This window comes from Oryzias latipes, chromosome 2, assembly GCF_053564925.1.
Source record: "Oryzias latipes strain Hd-rR chromosome 2, Olatipes_Hd-rR_3.1".
NCBI classification, from domain to species: domain Eukaryota; kingdom Metazoa; phylum Chordata; class Actinopteri; order Beloniformes; family Adrianichthyidae; genus Oryzias; species Oryzias latipes.
In genome coordinates, this window is record NC_136238.1 from 24,019,595 (window position 1) to 24,044,014 (window position 24,420).

General features: G+C 46.1%; 1 protein-coding gene and 1 long non-coding RNA gene across 2 annotated transcripts in view; one reads left to right on the top strand and one right to left on the bottom strand.

Annotated features, from left to right (window-relative positions):
- Positions 1-24,420, bottom strand: part of LOC110016657 (uncharacterized) — a 310,438-nt gene that overhangs the window by 87,045 nt on the left and 198,973 nt on the right. The window lies entirely within an intron of this gene.
- LOC144988551 (uncharacterized) lies at positions 14,686-18,618 on the top strand. Its single transcript, XR_013652485.1, has 2 exons — positions 14,686-17,565; positions 17,882-18,618. It is a non-coding gene; the product is annotated as an uncharacterized LOC144988551 (long non-coding RNA).

A 24,420-nucleotide genomic window follows, 5' to 3' on the forward strand; every position in this document is an offset into this window, starting at 1 on the left:
CACACACACACACCCACGCACACACTATCTCTCTCTCACTCTTTTCTGCCTCTCTCTGACACACAAACTACTCAGTGACGTGCAGTGAGGTTGATGGGTGGTGAGGCACTGACTCCTCTGAAGTCAGGTTTACATGAAAAAACTGAATATTTTACTGTTCATCCAACAGCATTTAACTGATAATTCTTTGTATATCAACATTCATCTTTTAATTACCCTTACATCAGCAAATACACAAACATCTGGACAGAGCATCCTTGAGGTGTCTAAGTAATTCATATTCACAATAAACACATTAAATACTTAGTAATAATTGCCTTTCAGATGTGTGTAGCATACTTGAATTTTAACTTTCAATAAATAATAATGTCTTATTTTTAATTTAAAATTTAATGATTGACTTTTAGTATGAAAAGCACATTTTTGATGAAATGGGAATAGATAGCAATAACTCAGCTTGTTCATGACTGTATTAGGGAATCAATCACTATATTGTTAATAATAATAATAATAATAATAATAATAATAATAATAATAATGGATTTGATATATCTGCACTTTTCAAATCACTCAAAGCGCTTACATTGTGTTCATTATTCATTCACTCCTCATTTATACTTGGTGATGGTAACTACGGTTGTAGCGACAGCTGCTCTGGGGCAGACTGACAGAGGCGTGGCTGCCAGTTCGTGCCTACGGCCCCTGTGACCATCACCGGAGCATTCATACGCATTCACATACCAGTGGAGCCACACTGGAGGCAAGGAGGATGAAGTGTCTTGCCCAAAGACACAACGACAGTTGGCTGGGGGGAGTGGGGATCGAACCGCCGACCCTTGGATCATTGGACGACCCGCTCAACCGCCTGAACCGCTGCCGCACTCATCAATATTTATTTCATTAGTTCTTCATGGAATAAATAAAGTCATCTATTAAGCTGCTTATTCAATAACTGTGTTGGAGAGCTGACCATGACCCTCCCGACCAGTGTTAAAGCCCAATTAGTTTAACGTACCCACAAATAGCCAAACAGCATGGACGTCACTTCTGCTCATAGCCCCCTCACTCATGGTCTTAGACCCAAGATTCCCCACTTGCCATGAGTCTGAGGGGCTGAAGGCAGGGCTAACCAATGAGTTATATCGCTGGAAGAGACATCACGTGATTCTTCATGGGAGGAGAGCACCGCCATCTTGGTGAGGTCAAGTTACTGCTGCAGTGCATGCATGTGAAACAGATATTTTGCATAATACCAGTTCATTGTGCGTGTTTCAACTGCCAAAATCAGAAAAATGATTCCATGAAGGAGGAAGGCATAACATTTGACAGTTAAGTACTATAATTTTTTTTCTCTTGATGCTGCAGGGGCTTCATTAATCGTACACATGTTGAAATGCATGATGCTGCACGGCTATTATCAACATGCTGCATGATGTTTGTATAATTTGCTTTCAAATGTAAAATTTATTTTGTTAAACCTATCTACAGTATTCTAGCACTAGGCTATTAAAGTAATCTAGATTTATACATTTCTGACTCAGTGACTGAACTTTTCTTGCAGGTTTCCAATGGATTCATACTTAAGGAAAAAGTGGGCCTAAGCTATCAAAAGAGCTAACCCAGATGGATCACTGTGGTACCAACTAGCAATACAGTCTGGCTATGTTCAAAACATTTTGTCAAAACACATTTTGATAAGAGGACAGACTGTTCACTTAAAACCCGAAACCATACCATCTGTGTTACACAAATTAATCACTCAAATGAATCAGTAGGGGAAGTCTGTTGATTTTATTTGTTTTTCTGTTGTTTTTTGGGGGGTAAATCTATTGTTAACTTTTGGACTTTTTGTTGACTTATTCTTTCTTTCTTTCTTCTTCTTCTTCTTCTTCTGAGAGGAGGGTGATTGAAGGAGCTGAGGAGTGATTGATTTCTTTGCCTTTTCTGTTCTTCTTTTCTTTACTTTTTCACTTTGGTGTTAGTTGTTGATGGTTTAGGTGTATTATTAGTTCATTTATTTTGGGTTTTTTTTTTTGTTTTGTGGGTTTTTTCCGGTGGTGGGTGTGGAGCTGGTGGCGTTCTGGACGCCATGGCCCTCACTTCACTTACCAGGAAACACGGCGTTAAAACAGGTGCCGGCTCCCTGCACACCGTGGAGGATGTGGCTCTGGCCGTGGGGGAAGTTATCGGGCATGCAGCAATTAAATCTGCTGCTCGCATGAATGGAGCCGTTGTTTTGTTTGTAGAGAGGGTGGAGCAGGTGAACACGCTGGTTGAGAAGGGCATTTCCATCAATGGCGTGTTTGAAACCGTCACGCCGCTCTCTCAGCCGGCGACCAAGATCACGCTGTCTAACGTCCCTCCATTCATTAGTGACGAGTTTCTGGTGCGAGAACTGTCCAAACACGGGAAGGTGGTGTCACCTGTGCGTAAAGTTATGTCAGGATGTAAGTCCCCCCTGCTGAAACACGTCGTGTCTCACCGCAGACATGTGTTCATGATCCTCCACAAGAAGGAGGAGGACTTGAATTCTGTGTTTAAGGTGCGTGTGGATGATTATGAATATGTGCTTTTTGCTACTTCTGCCTCGTTCAAATGCTTTGGTTGCGGCGATGAGGGGCATTTGGTGAAGGCCTGTCCACACCGCGCCGTTTCTGCCTCGGGGGGCGTGGCCGCGGCGGCGGCGGGTAGAGCGAGTGATGGTCAGCGTGGGTTGCGCGCTGATCGCCCCGCGCCCGCGCCGCGAAGCGCCGTTTTGGTTGAGCGTCCTCCGGAGGAATTGGCAGCCTGTCCTGAACCCGTGGAGGACGGGCCTGAGCCGGTGGGCGAGTCTGATGGGAACGTGGTGAGTGGAGACGGTCTGGTGGAGGAAGCGGTGAGTCAGGTTGCAGAGGGAGGGGTTTCGGTAGAGGGTGTAGTGAATGTCACTGAGGTGGTGGATGTGTTGGAAGTTTCTGGTGGGGCATCTGGGGTGGATGCTTCCGCAGCTGTGTGTGTGGATGAGGGGGCGGTGGAGCCCTCTGAGTGTTGTGGTTCGGGTGCGTCTGTGGAGTGTGTGGTGGGTGACGGTGGGGCGTGTCTAGGAGGTGGGATCGATGACGTCGATGCTGAAGCGCGTGGATCGGGGAAGGTGGGGGTTTCTCTGAAACGAAGAAAGCTCCAGACTCCACGTCTGCAGATGTGGGCGTTAAGGCCAGCAGACTGGTGGTCTCAGCGGCGGGGGCGGCTGTGACTGACGGCAGCGACAGTGAGGGATGCTGGTCTGACTGCAGTGAACTGTCTCAGGGCAGCTCTTTGCTGTCCAATAGTCAGGACATGAAACTGTATCCTGCTCAGATGTTCAAACGTTTTCTGCAACAGACTAAAGGTTTTAAGAAGTTGCACATTCCCTCGTATTTCCCTGATGTGAAAGCTTTTTATGTGTCTGCTAAGCACCTCATAAAACACAGGGCTGAGTCTGACCTGACTGATCAGGAGGTTTACAGACTGAGGAAACAGATGCAGAAAGTCCGACAACAACTTGGTTTTTAAATTCATGATGGGTTTTCTTATTTATTTTATTTCCTGTTTTTTTCCCCCCTTTTATTTGATGGATTCCTTTAAAGTGGGCAGCTTGAATGTTAATGGTGCCAGAGAACCCTTGAAGAGAGCCCTGCTCTTTGAGACCATGAGGGCCAAACACCTGGATGTTTTGTTTCTTCAGGAGACTCACAGTGATCCCAGTCTAGAGGTGGACTGGAACAGAGAGTGGGATGGTGAGGTCCTTCTGAGCCATCTCACCTCAGCTAGTGGTGGGGTGGGTTTTTTGTTCTCCAGGAGGTTTACTCCAATTTCTATGGAGGTGGAACATTTGGTTGCAGGAAGGGTTTTACTGGTCAGAGCGGTGTTTGAGCGTTTTGCTGTGCTTTTGGTGAATGTTTATGCTCCGACTGTTGGTGCTGAGAGGAAGAGTTTTTTTGCACGACTCAGTGTTAAACTGGATAGCTGTAGTTCGGAGGATTTTTTATTCTTGGGGGGGGGATTTTAATTGTACTGAAAATGAGCTTTTGGATCGCAACCACACAGAGCCTCATCCGGCCTCACAGCGCGCTTTGGGGCAGCTGGTCTGCTCTCATGGCCTGGTGGACGTATGGAGAAGGATGCATGCAGACTGCCGGCAATACACTTGGTCCCGCATGTATGAGAGCCGGTTGACTCTCGCCCGTCTTGATCGTTTTTATTGTTTTAAGCACCATTTTAATGTTTTTAAGTCCTGTAATATCTTTCCTGTTGCTTTTACTGACCATTCTCTTGTGGTTTGTGTCTTTTATGTGAAGGATTTTACGCCTAAAAGTGCATATTGGCATTTTAATTCAGTTTTAACGTTTGATGCTGGTTTTAAGGATGTTTTAAGTTTCTTTTGGACTCAGTTCCGACAAAAGAAACATGATTTTAGTTCTCTTGGGCAATGGTGGGACCGTGGTAAGTGTGAAATTAAGCTTTTGTGCCAGCAGTACACTCTCAACGTTACGCGTGATTACTGTCGATTTATTGAAGACTTGGAGACTGATATTGTGGGCTTGGAGTCTTTGAGTGAGTCCACTCAAAATCAGGGGCATATTGAGCTCCTAAAAGCAAAACGGTTGACTTTGGAGCGCCTGCTGGACTCTAAAGTTCAGGGGGCCTTGGTTCGGTCTCGGTTTCAGGATGTTTCTGAAATGGATGCTCCCTCTAGCTTCTTTTTTGGTCTGGAGAAGAAGTATGGACAGATGAAGGTGATGCACTCCTTGTTGTCTGACACCGGAGAGGAGTTGCTTGGACCTGACCAGATCAGACAGAGGGCTGTGGACTTTTATTCCTCACTCTACGCCAGTGAGTGTGATGGTGATGACGGCCTGTTGGACGAGTTCTGCAGTGGACTGCCTCATGTCGCCGAGGAGATGAACTCTCATTTGGACCGGCCTCTCCAGCTTCCTGAACTGTCTGCTGCCCTTCAGAGCATGAAGGGCCGGAAGGCCCCTGGGATTGATGGCCTCACTGTGGAGTTTTACAAAGCTTTCTGGGACATCCTTGCTCCTGACATCTTGGAGGTTTTCAATGACTGTTTGTTCTCTGGTGCTCTACCGACGTCCTGTCGCAGAGCTGTTGTAGCTCTCCTGCCAAAGAAAGGGAACCTTCAAGAAATTAAGAACTGGCGACCCGTTTCTCTGCTGTGCGTGGACTACAAAATTTTATCCAGGACCTTCTCCAATAGGCTGAGGGATGCTATGGAGCAGATCATCCACCGGGACCAGACCTACTGTGTCCGAGGTAGACTCATGGTCGATAATGTCTTTTTAATTCGAGATGTTTTGGAGGTCTCTGAGCTTTTGGGCATACGAACAGGTCTGATTTCTCTGGACCAGGAAAAAGCTTTTGACCGCGTTGAACACAGCTTCCTTTGGAAAGTTATGGAGAAGTTTGGGTTCTGCGCTGGTTTCATTGCCAAAATCAGAGTATTTTACGCCGAGGCTGAGAGTGTGCTGAAGGTGAACGGCAGTCTGTGTGCTCCTTTTAAGGTGGGTCGGGGCATACGGCAGGGCTGTGCTCTGTCTGGCATGCTCTACGCTCTCTCCCTGGAGCCCCTCCTCCATAAGATCCGTGCAAGTATTGAGGGTCTGTGTTTGCCTGGTTTCCGGAGGAACATTGTTTTATCAGCTTATGCTGATGATGTGATTGTTTTTGTTCAAAATCAGGCAGATGTGGATGTGTTGGTAGATGCAATACATGCTTTTTCTAAGTTGTCATCTGCTAGGGTTAACTGGCATAAGACTGCGGCCCTTGCTGTGGGAAAGTGGCCGGACGCTCTCCCAACTCTCCCATCTAATGTGACATGGAGGAAGGATGGTTTGAAGTACCTGGGGGTTTTTCTTGGTGGTCCTGTCACGGAAAAAAAGAACTGGGAGGATGTTGTCCATAAACTGGAGGGGAAGATGAACAAATGGCGATGGCTGCTTCCCCAGATGTCTTTTAGGGGGAGAGTATTGGTTATTAATAACCTTGTTGCTTCCCTGCTTTGGCACAGGCTGATGTGTTTGGACCCCCCTTCCGGGTTACTGTCTCAGATTCAGTCCAAACTTGTCAATTTCTTCTGGGACAGTCTACACTGGGTGCCACAGGGAGTGTTATTTCTTCCCCGGGAGGAGGGGGGGCAGGGCCTAGTACACCTGGCCAGCAGAACTGCCACCTTCAGGATCCAGTTCCTGCAACGTTTTTTGGCTGGGCCGACAGATTTAATGTGGAGGGAGCTGGCTAGCTGCATCTTGAGGCGTGTGAATGGTTTGGGGCTGGATGATGCTCTGTTTTTAATGGACACCAAATTTTTAGATGTACGTGGGGTGCCTCCTTTTTATCAGGGTGTTTTTAAGTCCTGGCATCTTTTTAATGTTGTCAAACGAAAAAACTCTCCCTCTCTTTGTTGGCTCTTAAAAGAGCCCTTGATCTTTGGGGCATGGTTGGACATATGCGATGACACCACCCCTGGACTTCAGTTGACCCTTCGAAGGTCTGGAGTTCTGACTCTGGAGCAGCTGGTGACTGCAGCGGGACCCGATCTGTCGGACGTCTCCTCTTTGTGTTCCTCGCTGGGTCTCCGGTCCGCCAGAATGGCACGTCGTCTCCTGGACCGCTGGAGGGACAGGCTGGGTGCTGGGGTGAGGGGACTCCTGGCTGATTACTGCAACGGGACTACTGCTCTCATCCACGATGACCTCTTTCCAGAGGTGTGGCTGAGCCCTGATCTGGGTGGACTTACCGGACAGCTGCTTCGTCCCTGCAATCCCAACAACCTGACTCTTCACTGCGCGGACAGAAGGACATTGTATGTTAACTGTGTGAAGGTCTTGAACAAAACTAAGTTGCAGAACCGCCTTCCTAGTGCGTGGACTGGCAAACTGAGTGGAGGTGAGGACGGACCACATTGGAGAGTTCTTTACAAGGCTCCCATACGGAAGAGAACTGGAGACCTCCAATGGAGGATCTTACATGGTGCTATTGCTTCGAACTCTTTTATCTCTGTTCTCAATCCTACTGTTTCTGACTGCTGCCCATTTTGTGGTGTACGGGAAACCATTTTTCATGTTTTTAGTGAGTGTAAGAGGCTTTCAGGTCTCTTCACTCTTTTAACGTCTGTATTTGCTCTATTTAATGTGATGTTTTCCGTTCGTTGTTTTATCTATGGGTCCGGGTACAGGAAAAAAGACATGGAAAAGTGGCAACTGCTTAATTTTATTGTTGGTGAAGCAAAACTTGCGATTCACGTCAGCAGGAAGCGCAAAATAGCGGGCAAACCTCTGGCTGATGCAGTTCGTGTCTGGCGCTGCAATGTCCGTTCCAGGCTCAAATTAGAATTTTCTTTTTTTAGACTGTCGAACCGTTTGTCCTGTTTTGAAAAAATCTGGTGCTTTGCTGATGTTCTATGTCGTGTGTCAAATGGTGAACTTTGTTTTGCTCCTTTTTTATGTGAGTGATTGTTGTTTTTTTCTTGTCTGTGATCCTTGAATAAACTGACGTTTTAAAACTCAAAAAACTCTTCTTCTTCTTCTTCTTCTTCTTCTTCTTATTTCTTATTGATTTTTTATTTTTTGTTTTTACTTTTTATTATTATTATTGACTTACTATTGATTTACTATTCTTATTATAATTATTAATATTATTATTATTTACTTATTGTTGGGCTTTCTAAATAATTTAAATTGCATGTCAAATAGGTCTAAAACTTCTAAATGTTTAGAAATTATTTTTAAAAGATCTTTGTTACATTTTTTTATTTGTAAGAAGTCCTGCAACTATGCATTTTTCATTAAAGTTTGAGCTTTTAAGGCTGACATTTTCTCTTATTTAACAACAACAAATGATGTTAAAGTTCCTAGGATAGCACAAGGGTTAAAAGCTACTTATATGCCACTAAAGACTATAGAAACAATTGTCATGAGAACCAGAACCAGCTGAAACCCTTAGACTAACAGCAGAACCAGAACCAGCTGAAACCCTTAGACTACCAGCAAAACCAGAACCAGCTGAAACCCTTAGACTAACTGCAGAACCAGCAAAAACCCTGAGACTAAAAACAGAACCACCTGAAACCCTAGACTACCAGCAGAACAATTAGATTACCAGCAGAACCAGAACCAGCTAAAAACCTTAGACCAGTGTTTTTCAACCTTTTTTGAGCCACGGCACACTTTAACCTTGACAAAAATCCCGCGGCACACCAGCATCCCAAAAAAAAAAAAAAAAAAGCAGAAACTCATAGTCTGTATTGATCTACAGCCCCCCCCCCCCCCCCCCCCCCCCCCCGGCAATCTGACGTGCATTTTTTTGATAATTGTGGCAGAAAAAGCAGGAAGTTGCAGATGTTTTTCTAAAAGATGTAATAAAAGCTAAGTTACATACAAACTGTATGTTCGTTGTGTTTTCAAGACGCTGTCCCTTTAAGCCAATGCATCATGGGAGATGTAGTGTGAAAACTGCGAGAAAACGGCAGAAAGACTCGCGTCTCTGAGCTTCATGGTTTTGTTCACTTGTTACACGGTCTGATACCGGATTCTGTGGAAAGTTACACCGCTAAAGACGAGCTTTAGCTGGTGTTTTTGTCGGAACTGACTGAGTTATGAGCTAAATTGGAACAAGGAAGTGGAGACTTTAACCACTTCTGATTGGTCAGACTGATGACATGTGATTAAGCCTTCAAGAATGATTGGTGGTGTCGTGGAGACAGTAAAAGCTGCGGGACTTTTCCTTACACAGTTATAGCTGCAGCTATTTCGCGTTACCGTCATTCTTATCAAAATGTCTTTAATAGAATCAAATAAACACAACGAAAAAAGTATTTTATGATCGTTTATATTCCTAACTACTCAGTGTTTTATCAGGACCTGTTTGGATGAACAAAGAGCTGATTTCCTGGAGATGGTTAATGTTTTTAGATCAGTTAATGAGGGCAATTTTCCACGGCACACTTGACCATCTCCCACGGCACACTAGTGTGCCGCGGCACACTGGTTGAAAAACACTGCCTTAGACTACCAGCAGAACCATCAGCAGCTCCTCTTCAGGGCCACATTCAGACATTTTGGGCCCCATGGATCGTCATGTTTTTCAAGGCCCCTCTACAGTTTAGAGATGTCAGGAAATGCTTTCAGAGGAGAGCTAAAGACTTTTTCAGCTGTTTTTCTGCAATATGATTATTTGAAAATATTTAAATCTATTGAATTTAATTATTTAGTCAGTAACATTTTATGATGATAAATGACATTTCAATTCCTCGTCTGTTTAAACTTCATTTCAAGTAATTTCTAATCTTTTGCATTTTCATTCATGATCATGTTTTTTGGTCCAAATCCAAAAGAAATGAGCAAACAGTGAAAATGTCATCTGTCAGTCTGTCATCAGGGCGGGTCCCACCTGACTGAATGGACCAAGTTCCTGGACCTCCAGCTGCATCACTGCTCCAGAACACACTTTTCTGTCTGATTGCAGGTTGTGGTTCTGCAGTTTGTCAGATATCAGCCGTGAAGATCTGGTATCAGCTCTGGAGAAAAGCCCATCCTATCTGACAATACTGGGTATGACCTTCAGCAATCTGCAGGATTCAGGAGTTCCTCATCTTCATGGTTTTCCGGAGAGTCCAGACTGCAGACTCTGAGGTCAGACTCCATGTTTCAGTTTTGTTCAGATCAATATGATATGATGGCAAGATGGCGCCACGGACAGCTGTCTCGGTGTTTTGGTGCGCTCTACTTTGTTTTACTTTATGTTTTAATTCGGCTCATGCCTCAGTTCTGGGGGTTCTTTCTCTTTTCCAACATTTCTCGCTTCTACAGTGGATTTACTGGCTATTTTGACCCAGCAGGCACGTAAGAAGGTGAAGCGCCGGAGGAGAGGCCCAGCGGCCTCAGGTGCGCTGGTGCGTCTCCGCCGGCGCGGATTTCGCACTGCGCTGCCCGGAATATTCCTCTCCAACGTGCGCTCACTTTGCAATAAAACGGACGAACTGAGCGTGCTGCTCAACAAAAACAGAGACTTTTCCACTCCCCGTGTTTTGTATTTTACGGAGACGTGTCTGTGCGACGTCATACCGGACGCTGCACTAGAGCTTCGGGGATTCCAGCTGCACCGAGCGGACAGATGCGTGGAACTTTCCGGCAAAACGAAAGGAGGTGGAATATGTTTCTACATCAACAGCGGCTGGTGCAGCGATCTTTCAGAAGTTTCTCAACTCTGTTCTCCGGACCTGGCGACCTTCATCATCAACTGCAAGCCTTTCTACTCCCCCCGTGAGTTCTCCTCATTCTTCGTCATCTGCGTTTACATCCCACTGCAGGGCAACGTGCAAGTGCTGGCTGAGGAGATTCTGAGTGTAGAACGGACAAACCCAGACGCCTTAGTCCTGGGAGACTTTAATAAAGTCAACTTGTCATCTGAACTCCCCAAATATAAACAGTTCATTAAATGTCCAACCAGAAAGGGAAAGGTACTAGACCGCTGCTACTCCCCCATCAGCGGTGCTTATCGTGCCGTTCCCCGTGCTACACTGGGCCTGTCCGACCACATCATCGTGTATCTGATTCCAGCCTACAGGCAGAAATTAAAGCTCTGCAAGCCGGCTGTGAGGACCAGCAAGAAATGGACCAGCGAAGCTGTGGGGGAACTTCAGGAGTGTCTGGACTGCACAGACTAGGACGTTTTCAGGTCTGCCACCAACAATTCAATTCAATTCAATTCAATTCAATTTTATTTGTATAGCCCAAAATCACAACAACAGTCGTCTCGATGGGTTTCGAAGTAAAACATGAAATCAAAAGGATCACGAATACAAAGATTTCAATAGGAAAATACTAAAATGAACTAACAAACTGACTAAGCTATACTGGCATCCCTGCCCTTGGACCCCCCTTCGCGTGAAGGAAAAACTCCTAAAAAAACAGCTTGGATGAGTACACAGACACTGTGACGTCCTATATCAACTTCTGTGAGGACAGCGTCATTCCAACACGCACCAGGGTGAGCTACAACAACGACAAACCCTGGTTCACAGCTAAGCTCAGACAGCTGAGGTCAGAGAAAGAAGCTACATTCAAAAGTGGGGACAGAGACAAATACAAAGAGGCCAAGCACAGATTTAGCAAGGAGGTGAGGAATGCTAAAATAGCCCATGGTGTGAGAATTGAGCAGCAATTCTCAGCAAAGGACTCTGCTTCTGTCTGGAAAGGGCTCAAGACAATCACCAACTACAAGCCCAGAGCCCCCCACTCTCTGAACGACCTGCGTCTGGCCAATGACCTGAATAAATTCTACTGCCGCTTTGAGCAGACAGGCGGCAGCCCCATCACCTTCCCCCCCAGCCATTGTCCAGCAACATCCCTTCCCCCCACAAACCCACCTGACCCATCTACACAGCTTCACACCTCAGCGCCCCCTCCCCCACTCCCCCCTCTCCATCACAGAGGGAGATGTAAACAAACTTTTTAAACGGCTTAACACCCGCAAAGCTGCGGGTCCGGACTCTGTCTCCCCCTCCACCCTGAAGCACTGTGCCAACCAGCTGTCTCCAGTGTTCACAGACATCTTCAACACCTCACTGGAGTCCTGTCATGTGCCAGCCTGCTTCAAATCCTCAGTCATCATCCCTGTCCCCAAAAAGTCCAGAATTACAGGACTGAATGACTGCAGACCTCTGTAGTTATGAAGTCCTTTGAGCGCCTCATCCTCTCCTACCTCAAAGACGTTACAGACCCCCTCCTGGACCCCCTGCAATTTGCCTACAGAGCCAACAGATCGGTAGATGATGCTGTAAACATGGCCCTCAACTTCATCCTCCAGCATCTAGACTCTCCAGGATCCTACGCCAGGATCCTGTTTGTTGACTTCAGCTCCGCGTTCAACACAATAGTTCCATCCCTGCTCCATGACAAACTCTCCCAGCTGAATGTGCCTGACTCCACCTGCAGGTGGATCACAGACTTCCTGACGGACAGACAGCAGTATGTGAGGCTGGGGAAACTCGTCTCGGATACTCGGACCACAAGCACCGGATCCCCCCAGGGCTGTGTCCTTTCACCCCTGTTATTCTCCCTGTACACAAACAGCTGCACAGCTGGTCACCAGTCCGTCAAACTCCTGAAGTTTGCTGACGACACCACACTCATCGGCCTCATCGCTGACGGAGATGAGTCGGCCTACAGGAGTAAGATAGCCAGGCTGGTGTCATGGTGCAGCGCCAACAACCTGGAGCTTAATGCTCTGAAGACAGTGGAGATGACAGTGGACTTGAGGAAGGCCCCAGCCCCCCTCCCCCCTGTCATCCTCTGTGACTCCCCGGTGACCTCTGTGGAGTCCTTCTGCTTCCTGGCAACCATCATCAGCCAGGACCTCAAGTGGGAGCAGAACATCAGCTCCATCACTAAGAAGGTCCAGCAGAGGATGTACTTCCTGAGGCAGCTGAAGAAGTTTCACCTCCCTGAAAAGATGCTGGTAGACTTCTACACTGCCATCATCGAATCCACCCTCACGTCCTCCATCACAGTCTGGTTCGCTGCAGCTACGGCCAGAGACAAGGCCAAGCTGCAGCGCGTCATCCACCCCTCAGAGAAGGTGATCGGCTGCCACCTCCCGTCTCTCCAGGAGCTGCACATCTCCAGGACCCGGAGGCGGGCAGCCAGGATTGTAGCCAACCCCTCTCATCCAGGACATAATCTCTTTCGGCCCCTCCCCTCTGGCTCGAGGTCCTGGTCCTGATGGACCGGAGCCTCTTGCCACAAGAACAGCTTCTTCCCCACTGCAGTCAGCCTGCTGAACAGTACCCCAACTCCCCCCAGCTGACCCCCCCCACCACCACCACCACCAAAGGTCTATCGCTGCCACTTACAGGCCCCACCATCCTAGCCCAGCTGCGCTCCCACTTTACTTCACCTTACTCTACTGTATATAGTCTGTTGTTGTTGTTAATTTAATTTTTAACTTATTCTTAATTGCACTATACACCAAGTCAAATTCCTCGTTCTGTAAAGTGCGCTCCACTGAACCTGGCAATAAAACTTTTTCTGATTCTGATGACAAAGTTGTGGTGACCCACAGTGAGCAGAAATGTCCAGATTCTGATCTGCAGCAGCATCTTCCTGCAGCTGCTTGTTCTCTTCAAAGATCTGCAGAAGAACTTCTTTCCTTCCTGCAGCTGCTTGTTTCAAAGCTGTCTGCTGACATTTGTGCTCCACTAAGTTCTGCTTGCAGCCATCAGCTCTTCTTTGTGTCTTCCACACATCCTCCATAAACATCCTCACCTTTTCATCCACAAACATCATCACATCATCCATCAAAGCTCCCAGCAGCTTCTGACTCTTCATTCAGAGCTGAAGTCATGGATCAGGGATCAATGTCCAATATTTGCTGCTGACTCTTCCTCATCACTTCCTTCTTCTCTCTGCTTTGATCTGTTGGAGCTGAAAGTCTCTGCTTGAAGGGCTGCAGCAGAGAAGGACTGGAAGATCATCTCCTGAAAACTGGGATGAAGACTTTCCAGCATCCTGCTGCTGAAATTCTCCCATGATTCAGTGCTGTTTGGAGAAGAGCTGAGCAGAAAGAGGAAGTGGACTTTTTCTGCTGTTGCTGCAGAAACATCAGTTGGTTTGGATGCAGCCACAGGCTGATGTTTGACTTTCACACATCTGGACTTCTTTCCTGAAGCAGCTGCATGTTGTCCTGAATGTTCCTGAATGTTCTTCTTCTCTGCTTCTGCTGGACTCTTCTGATCTGCTGCTGTTGCTTCACATCTTTGGACTTTTTCTAAACTTTCTGATCTTCTTCTTCAGCTCTGAACTCTTTAGAAGAAGTGAAGGATGAAAAACATGAACTTTGTCTTTAAACTCAACTCTTTGTTCTGGATTCAGGTTGAGATGCATTTTGTCAAAGAGCATCGTTGATTGTCTGATCTCCAACCCATCCTACCTGACAGAACTGAAGTGTCAATACGACTTCCTTGATTCTTTTTTTTTTAAACTTTGTCTTTATTGAACGTTTTCATTTGACATCATTTACATACACAGGTCAGCAACCACAACAAACAACAGAACAGACACAACAAACTGCAATTGGGCTGTTTTTCTTATTGTTATTACAATGCCATTTTTTTGTTATCGTTTTCTTGCTTGCCAAGAGTAATATCCTTACTAGGTAAACATCTTCATTCAGTACAGAGTCTTCAATATTACCCAGATACAGAGTTGTAAACTCGTTTGGCAGGTGATATCCAATAACATTTTTTATGACAGTTGTTACATCATTCCAAAAAGATAGTAGTTTAGGACATGACCAGAAAATATGAGTATGATTCCCATCTTGACTCCCACATTGTCTCCAGCAAGCCTGTAGATTCTTTAGTTGTCTGCTTTTGATTTGGGGCGTTATAAAATACCGTGTGAGATTCTTCCATGCAAATTCCTTCCATATTTGAGAGCTGGTAGAAGAGCACTGTGTGAGACACATTTTAAACCAGTCTTCTTCTGTAATCTTTTGATTAAGCTCAGATTCCCATTTACTTTTAATGTAAAATGATGAACTTTTCCTGTTTTCAATAAAAGAACGGTAAAAAGATGAAATAACCCTTGTTTTTTAATTCCCTAAAGCTAAGTAGATTTCCGTCTTTTGTAATAGAGTACCATGCAGTTATGCCATTGTCTATCCATTGTCTATATGTTGAATCATATCGGTTTGGTTGAAATTTTGGATCATAAGCAATCCAACTGTGTATTTTTATTTCCTTTTGTAGTTTGTATTCTTTAACTAATTTTTCCCATAGTTTTATTGTAAAGGATGTAATTAAGTCAACATTACTTTGGTTATAGTCAGTCTGTTTAACGTCACCTAAAATTGTTTGTATTGGTATGTTTAAGCTTTTAATCTCTATTTCTTTCCACCTTGCTTCATATTCTGGTACACACCAACAGACTAATGGTCTCAGCTGTGCTGCATAAAAATATTCTTTGAGATTTGGTAATGCCAACCCCCCTCTGTCTTTTGATAACTGAAGGGTGGAAAACCTTATCCTAGGCTTTTTTCCATTCCAAATGAATCTAGATATATTTTTATTCCATAAATTAAACGTATGCTGTGGTATTCTTACTGGTAAAGCCTGGAATAGGTAGAGAAATCGTGGGGTGATATTCATTTTAATTATTTTTACTCTAGAGCTGAGATCTATTTAGATTCAGATTTTTCCTGTCTATATTAATTGTTAAAAAGACCGGGCTATGGTCAGAGACATTCGTTGTACCAATTTCGCAAGCTTTCACTCGATATTTATCCCATGTGTTCATTAAAAAATAGTCAATTCTAGAATAAACGGAGTGTGACCCAGAATAGTATGTATAGTCTTTTTCTAATGGATGTATTTCTCTCCAGACATCAATAACTCCCATTTCCTCTAGAGTTGTGTTGATAAATCCTGCCAAAGGTTTATGCTGGTTCCGAACACTTGTAGTGTCTAGGCTGTTCAGAGTTACATTTAAGTCTCCCCCGCATATCAATATGCCTTCTGCCTCATGTGCAATTACGTCAAATAAAGATTTGTAAAATGTTTTTTTACCTCCAGGGGGGGCATATATGTTTATCATTGTGATTAGTTCTTTTGCAATTTCCCTTTAACCATTACGTATCTTCCACCTTTGTCTTTTATCTCTTTACTACATTCAAATTGTATGGAGTTCGTTATAAGAATAGCGACTCCTCTTTTCTTGTTTGATTCATTGGAGCTATAAAAGGTGTTTCTGTATCCCATTTGTTTAAACTTGTTGTGTTCTTGATCATTTAACTTTGTCTCTTGTAGAAATAATATCTGTGCATTTTCTTTCTTTAACATTGAGAAGACTTTTTTCCTTTTAATGGGATTATTTAGACCATTCACATTAAGTGTAACCATTTCTATATTACAACCCATTGCTTTTTTTCTTCCAAAACTTGATGTACAGCCCAAGAACATTGAACAAAAGGCCAGAACTTGCAGCCCAAAAAAAAAAAGAAAAAAAAAAAAAACACATTTCTGAAACAAATTTAGCTTCCAAAAGTGGAATGAACACACGCCATTCCTTCCCCTGTTGGTGGGAGAGGGGGGGTTCCTCGCGTGTAAGGAGGGCCCCTCAGTAGTGGTGAGAAAAAATCTTTCACCTAAACCTACTAGTCCAACTTCCATCATATGGGTAAATATTCCCAACAGCACAGATTATGATATGAGGAGGAAGACTATATATGTTGAGAAAAAAAAGGAAAGGACTTAACTTAATATTCATTTGTAACTTTTAAGACGAAGCTCGTCCAAATTCCTGGAGTTTCTCCTTTGTGCGCCGGGCTGCTCCATTTCCGCTTTTCTCGCCGGGTCGTTGCCATGGAAATCCATGAAGCAGCCGCTCCTGCATGACGTCATCTTCAGTGTTGTCCGGTGTGGGGAGCTCCACCGTAAATCCTCTTCTTGTCAACTCCTCTGCCGCTTCCCGCGCAGATTCATAAACTCTCACTCCAGAGTCCCAGTGAATTCTCATCTTGGTGAAAGGGGTCTGGAAACGGACCCCCTTTTCCTTAAGCGCTTTTTTGACTCCACTGTATCTTTTGCGCTTTTGGACCACCTCCGTCGGGTAATCATGATCGAAGATAAGCCGTCTCCCCTCCACCTCGATTTTCTTCTGCCAGGCTGCTTTGAGGACCGATTCTTTGGTAGTGAATTGGAGAAAATTGACTATCATGGACCTCGGTGGTGCGCCGCCGTTTGGCTTTTGAGTGAGCGCTCGGTGGGCACGTTGTATCTGAAGGCTGGTTTCTGGAGGCAGGGAGAGCTTCTCCAAGAGGAGTTTTGTAACATAGTCTATCGCTGAGCTTTTTTCCTCGTCCTACGGTATTATTCCAAATATTCGTATGTTGTTACGTCTGCTTCTTCCCTCCATGTCTGTGAGCCGCTCGTTTAATATTTTTTGTTGCTTCAGAGATTTAGAGAGGGCATCTTTCACATCCATGTTCCAGGATTCGATTTGCGCGATGCGTTCTTCGGCGTCGGCAATTTGGGTTCCGTGCGTTTGAAGGGTTTTATTGTTTGTCGCCAGTTGTTGGTAGATTAGATTTCTTATTTCAATTCGGAGATTTCCTTCTTGACATCTTCTGTAACTTGCTCCTTCAAAGAGATCATGTCTTGTTCCATGTCAGCTCTTAGGTCACGGATTTCTTTGCTAATGGAGTCCAGTCCTCAACGCATGGTTTCAGCTAGCTGGTTAGCACCAGCACGTTCGTCTCCGTCTTCTTTGGCTTTATCTACATTTCTTCCCTTCATCTGGTCTTGTCTCTTCATTTTTCCTCTGGTTTCGACTCCTCCTTTCATTGAGTGCTTATCTTCGTTTGTTAATAGTGGATTCTGAGGAGTCTATTTTCCTGTTTTGTTGGGAGCATCGAATTACGCCGGCGTCCCGTCCGCCATCTTTTTCAGAAAGCCCACGACTTCCTTGATTCTTCCAAAGTTCAGCAGCTCCAGGATCTGGTGGAGAGTCCAAACTCCAAACTGCAGACTCTGAGGTCAGTAGAGGGTTGGAGTCAGTCCAGCTGCTTCCAGATGTTTGGTCCTAAAGTTAGTCTGAGAGCAAAGATGCAGAGTTTCCTGTGAAGCTGCAGCTTCTCAGTGAAGCTCTGAGGAGAATGATGACAGGCTTCAGGACAACAGTCAGCCAATCAGAGCAGCAGAAGCTCCAACAGGTGAAGATGACAGGAAGCTGCTGCTCTGAACAGGACTGAAGCTCCTGCTGCTCTTTCTGCTGCTGTGCTGCATCACTGACTGACAGACCAGGATCAGGAGACACTCCTTCATCTCTGTCTCTCTACTTTCTCTCTGCAGGTGGACGGGGCTGGACTAGTGAGTCTGATGTTCCTCTTGGAGGAGCAGAGAGGAGCAGCAGCAGCAGCTGGTCTGCAGAGATGTTGTGACTGGACGGTGTTCCTGGGAGGTGGAGAGCAGAGTGATGGAGGAATCAGAGGAAGTGGAGATGAGTGTCAGAGCTGCAGCATGAACTGATCTGAGATCAGCTCCACTGTCTCTCTCAGCATCAAGTGGACAGTTATTGTGCTGCAGCTCCCCCGGTGGACTGATGGAGAACTGCACTTCCTCTTCTCATTCTAACTTGGGAGTGTTGATCTGAAACATGGGTTGGATTCAGATGTTCAGCAGCTCCAGGATCTGGAGAAAAACAGACCTGCAGACAAACGGATTCTTTTCTAGATCTTCTTTGATCTACATTTGATGGACAGATGTGAGTTTGTGATGGACCAATCAAGGATTGAGGGAATCATTGATCAGACAGAACATTTCTGGATGACATAGATCTATGTGTGGGTCAGGGGAAAATACAGTCAGGCGTTGGATCCTGGTTCTGTCTCTGGAACAGGGACAGAACCAGAACTCTGGATCACAAGATTCTGGTTCCAGATGTCTCACACTTGAAGAGAAGTGGGAGAAGGGAGACACCTGCTGGCTGTTTGCAGAACTGCATCTTAGTGTCAAAAGGCTTCAAACTGAAAGCTGTCTGTAAAATTCCTGCAGCCTGTTTGGATCTAATAAATGCTCTTTTGAATCAACTCTGTGTTTTCTATTGATTTCTGTCTTCATTCTATCTTTGATTCACAAACAGACTCAAATCTTTAGCCTTCCCCCTCATCCTGTTCCAGCTGTTTAACGCCGTTCTACGTAAATAAAACAAGGTAACCTTACCAACCGTAAGTGAAGCTTTGACAATATCTATTTTAAAAATGTCCCACCTAACTATAATTGTTTTCCTCTCTTAGATCGTTGAAGTATTCCTCCAATATTTATGTTTTACTATGTTCTACTGAAAATATCCACCTTTTAACCCCTGTGCTATTCTAGGCCCTTTAACATTGGGAGTTGGGTCATCTAGACCCACTAGACAGTGCTCTGAACCTTTTTTCTTCAATGATTTGTGATCTTCACTGATGTCCATGGATTACATGAAATCTTTCCACCTTTATCCACCTTTGTCATGGTAGGGAGAACACGTCAATGTAAGGGTGGGGTCATCTAAGATAGCACAAGGGTTAAACAAGTGGAACATCTGCAGAAAGACCTGTGATATCAAAAATGATAGTATTTAGCAGCTTGTCTGAAGGTGACACTGCAGGCTGTGATAAAGACTGTTTAGAAAACTTAACATGAGATTTCCATTTGGAGTTTATGTAGTTAAATCTTTGCTGAAGGTTGACGCCTCATGGGCTGTCGCTGCCTATAGATCTTTTCCCTGTGATGTCAGACAAAATGGCGTCATCTCCACCACTTTATTATTGTTCTTCTGGTTTACGGGTCCAGTTAGGCAAAGCTGACACCTGGGGGGTATTTCAGAAAGCGGGTTATGCTAGTTCCCACGGTAAATTTGAGGCTAAGGAAGTTGATAACCTCAGCTTTCGGTTCCAGAAATTGAGGTATGTTTCAGGGTATGTCAAGTTGCTATAGCAACTCATGCTCTGAACATAACCTGGTCTGGAGCAGGTTTAGTTGAAGGTTAGTTTGTTTTCAGAGAGGTGAAGCAGCATGACGTGTCCATTTGAAGATGATTTAGTGGATGAAGAAGCTCAGATAATACTTTTTCCACCATGAGAGGGTGATAAGACCACATATGGATGTTGGAAAGATAAACACTTTTGCTTTGATCTAACTTAGTTGTTTGCTTCAGTTTCAGTTAAGATAAATCTTTTTTGTTAAGTCAGTTTAAAAATAACTCGTAGTTTTCAGACAGTTATTTTACTTTCATTCAAATTAATTAAATTAAGTAGGTGTAACTTTGGTTACTTGGTCTGGTCAGTTGGTTAAGTTAAAGTTATTGTCTGAGTTAATTTTTTTTCTGTTGACATCTTTTAAGGGCCCAGTTTGTTTATCTTTTTAAATTTTTTGAGAAAAATTAAGACTTTCATTTTTTGATAAACTTCTGTTGTCCTCTTTGGAAACTATGTTCCTGAAAAACAACAGTTTTTTTTTTAATTTGGCCATAACCCTTGTGCTATCTTAGATGACCCAACCCTTGCATTGACGTGTCCTCCCTACCATGACAAAGGTGGATAAAGGTGGAAAGATTTCATGTAATCCATGGACACCAGTGAAGATCACAAATCAATGAAGAAAAAAGGTTCAGAGCACTGTCTAGTGGGTCTAGATGACCCAACTCCAAACGTTTAAGTGCGTAGGATACCACAAGAGTTACAGGGTCAGTATCCTCACTTTTACCATGCAAAATGACAACCATCTGAAACAACACAGACACAGTAACACTACTAAAGCATTTAATCATCCATGGAAGATTCATAGCAGCCACGGAACTTCAAAACAAACATGGACTAAATCAGTGTTTTTCAACCTTTTCTGAGCCACGGCACACTTTAATCTTAAAAAAAAATCCCGCGGTACACCGGCATCCAAAAATTAAAAAAAAAAGGAGAAACTCATAGTCTGTATTGATCTACAGCCCCTCCACAATCTCACATGCATTTTTGTGATAATTGTGGCAGAAAAAGCTGGAAACTGCTGCTGTTTTTTTTCTAAAAGATGCAATAAAAGTTAAGTTGGAAGATTTAAAAACAGTTTGATGTGTGTTCGTTGGTTTCCAGACATTTTTTTTTTTAACTTGTCCTGTCCAACAGCTAGGCAGGCAGATGAGAGCTGAGGGCCTCTTGTGTTGGACATATTTTACTTTAACAAGAGGGGTTATTAATCTTCAGACAAACCAAAGGTATGTCTGGATAAACCCCTTTTGTAATTGAGGCCAAACTTTATTAATTTCAACCATGTTTGAAAATTTCGGGTGTTGGACCGGACGGAAAAGGAAAGAAGGAAAGAAGAGAGGGATGTTGGGGGGGGGGGGGGGGTGATAGTGAGAGGGGGGGGTAAGACCATGAAGAAGCATAGAGCAGACATGTTTACTGGTTGTTTATTATTACTGTAAGGTTCAAATGTAGTACAAAAAGGGCGGGGCCTGTCCACACACACACTCAAATGTTATCAACACACCTGGTGGCTGAAAAGAAAAAGTCCACATGTCAACATGTACACAAAACAGATAGTGTTCACAAACGCATACCTATGCCTTTAAACCAACTTGTGTGAAATCTTTCATTCATTCAATCATGCAAACTATTAGTGCAAAGGTGAGCTAACACCTGTGCTCAGGTGAGTGTTTATGTTCTTCTAAAACGGATGGTGGAATGTGAAAAGAAGGAGGAGCGCCCAGCCACCCCCACACCCAGACCCCCGCCGCAGCAGCAGCGGCAGCCGGAATCCCCCCAACGCCACACGGGAACAGGCAGGGAACAACCGCCCCCCGGGCAACCAAGACCGCCACGCAGGCCAGGGCCAGCGGGACCGCCGCGAGGCCCCCAGAGCCAGAGAGCAGGGAGGCGCGGAGGGAAAGAGAGCGCCGCCCCAGCCCAACCAGGAAAGCAGCCCCCCCGCCGCGCCGGGAGAGCCCAACGCAGGGCCCCACCGGAGAAGGATGCCCACAGCCCCAGACGAGCACCCCACCACCACCCAGGAGTTCCGGGCATCCCCCCACCCCAACCCCAGGTACGAGCCAGGACCCCTCAAGGGAGACCCGCTCCGCACTCCAGGCAGCCACCCACCCGTTGGCCCACAGTTGGTCCAGGGAGGAGCAAGGCAGGGGCCCGCCGCCCCCGCCCAGGAGGGGGGAACCCCGCGGAAAAAAGGGGGCCCACAAGGGGTGTTGTAAATATGGCCCGACCAGGCTCGGCTACTGTTGGAAGTTTGGCGGGGCCCAGCGCTCAGGGGCAAGGACCAGGACCCACCCCCCAGGGACACGAACACCCCCAGCTCAGGTGTAATGTGAACCCCCCCACCGTGCGGAGAGAGCACCGCCGGGCCCAGGAAACCGGCACCCAGGGGACACGGCCGCCGTCGCCAAGGGGCCCGCACCCCCCACCAGGGAAGGGGTAGGGGACAGATGGACCCAGGTCCCACCTTCCTTGCAAAATGTGTGTGCGTGTATGAGTGTTTGAGAGGGTGTGTGTGTGCATGTGTGTGTGTTTATGTTGTAATGTATATATTGAAGGGGGAGGGGTGTGTGTACTAAGGGGGGTGCAGTTAAAATTAGCGAGTAGGGCACTAAGGGGACATCTCCTGATTACTCACAGTGATGTCCCCTCACCCTCCCCACCAAGGGGCCCTAAATGTCTAAGGTGCGGTTAAAATTGGCGGGTAGGGTGCTAGGAGGACATCTGCTGCTTGCTGGCAATGATGTCCAAGCACCCCCCCCTACCAAGGACCCTACATGTCTAAGGTGCAAATAAAACCGAAAGAGGGGGGGCCCACTCCATACGGCAACCATAGGAGGGGGGCCACTGCCAAGTAGCTCCCCCCCAAGGCGCATCGCAGGCTAGACCCTCCACCCCCTCACCCTAATATGAGGTTATATGAGGAAGGACGTAAGTTGGGGACAGCTGGTAGACTGTCCCCCGCTGGTCAAACAGCTGTCCCCCCCCCCCCCCCAGCAAAGGGGCCAGGCCCACCCAGCCCAGGGGCCCCACCCCCGGAGGCGCCGACACCCCAGGCCCGGCACCACCCAATCCACACAGAGAGAGAGGAGCCAGAAAGCGTCCCCCCCCCCCCCCCCAGAGCAAGCCCGGGCCCCCACCCCCAAACGCCGGCCGTAGAAGAGCTCTGGTCAGGCCTTGACGGGACCGAGGCAGCCAACCGGCCGGGGCAACCACCGATTGCCTCAGCAGAGACCCCGACCCTTCAGCCCCCCCGCCCCGTACCAATAGTGGGCCCCCCTCCCCCCCAGAATGCCCCCCCCACAGGACAGGGCCGACAAGCCCCCCACCCCACCCCACCCCAGACCCCGCAGCCAGGCGGATGACACCCAGAGCGACCGGGGGCCCCGAGAGGGTTGTCCCGTCCCGTCCCAGAGCCAGGGAAGGGCCGATCCCAGCCCCAAGTGCAGATGGGCAGCCCATCCAGCACCGCTGCCCCCCCCCCCCCCCCCCCCCCCGAGCAGGGCCCCCCGCCAACCCCCCCCAGCACAGGCAAAGGGACCACCCCCCCAAGCCAAGCCAGACCACCACCCCACCCCCCCACCACGCACCCCCACACCCAAGCCCAGAGGACCCGCAGCGCACCAGCCCGCCCCACCCAGGCACCGGACCCGACCCCCACGACCAACGGAGCCCCCACTGCCCCCGCCAGGCCCCGGAGGCCCCAACCCCCACCCCAAACCACGGCAGAAGGGCAAGGAGCAGCGACGACCAAGCCCCCCCACCCCCTAAGTCATGGAGTCAGCCACAGGAGACCAGAGAGACTGAGCTCTTTCAAAGTTACTTGAACTTTGGGCTGACCTTTTGTCCAAGCTGATATGATCTAACAGCAGATTTCTGTGTTGACTTATGTTTATATTTTTCTTGTTTTTCCAATTTATTAAAATAGTTTTTTTGGCAATACAAAGAGTTATGAAAATGATAGATGCTAATCCTTCTTCTATATCGATGGCACTCATATCACCAAGCACACAAAGTGATGGCGAGGCCGTGATTGAACCTTAAGCCAGACTAATAAAACGGCACATACCTGCTGCCAGAGAGCCTGGACAGGTGTGCAGAACCACAGTGCGTGCATGTAGCTGTCGGGTAGATTACTATCACAGTGCTTGCAAATGTCTGAGCTACTGAGACCCATCTTGAACATCCTCTGTCCAGTGTAGTAAATTCTGTGAAGAGTTTTGAGATGGATTAGCTGCAAGTTTGGACTTTTTGTCAGTTTAAAGGTGTATAGACAGAGTTCTGACCAGAAGCTTTCATCTGTGCTGATGCTCAAATCTGCATCCCATTTTGTTGTTGGAAGGGCAATATTGTTATCTAAATTACATAAAAGTTTGTATATTTTGGAGAGAGTTCTATTCATTGAAAAATTAATCAGAGTGGTAACTACATCTGGTAGCTTTAAATCATCGTCTTTTTATTTATACTTTTTAGTAATAATTGATTTAAGTTGCTGATATTCCAAGAAGTTATTTATTCCATGTTTGTCTTGAAGTTCCTGGGGAGTTATGAATCTTCTATCAATAATTACGTGCTCTAGTTGTTTTATGCCCCCTGCTTGCCAAGCTGGGAAGTGAATCATTTTTTTGTTTATAAGGATGTCCGGGTTGTTCCAGATGGGTGTCATTTTGCACGGTTGAATTGATGATTTTGATATTTTGAGAAATTCCCACCAGGCTGTTAAAGTGGCATTTATATTAATAGTTTTGAAACAATCCTATTTTTTAACTGTTTGGCTAATAAATGGTAGCTCTGACAGGTTGATCTTTCCACATAACGCCTGTTCCAAGTCTAACCATGAGTTGGTTTCTGGATTATTTATTAACCATT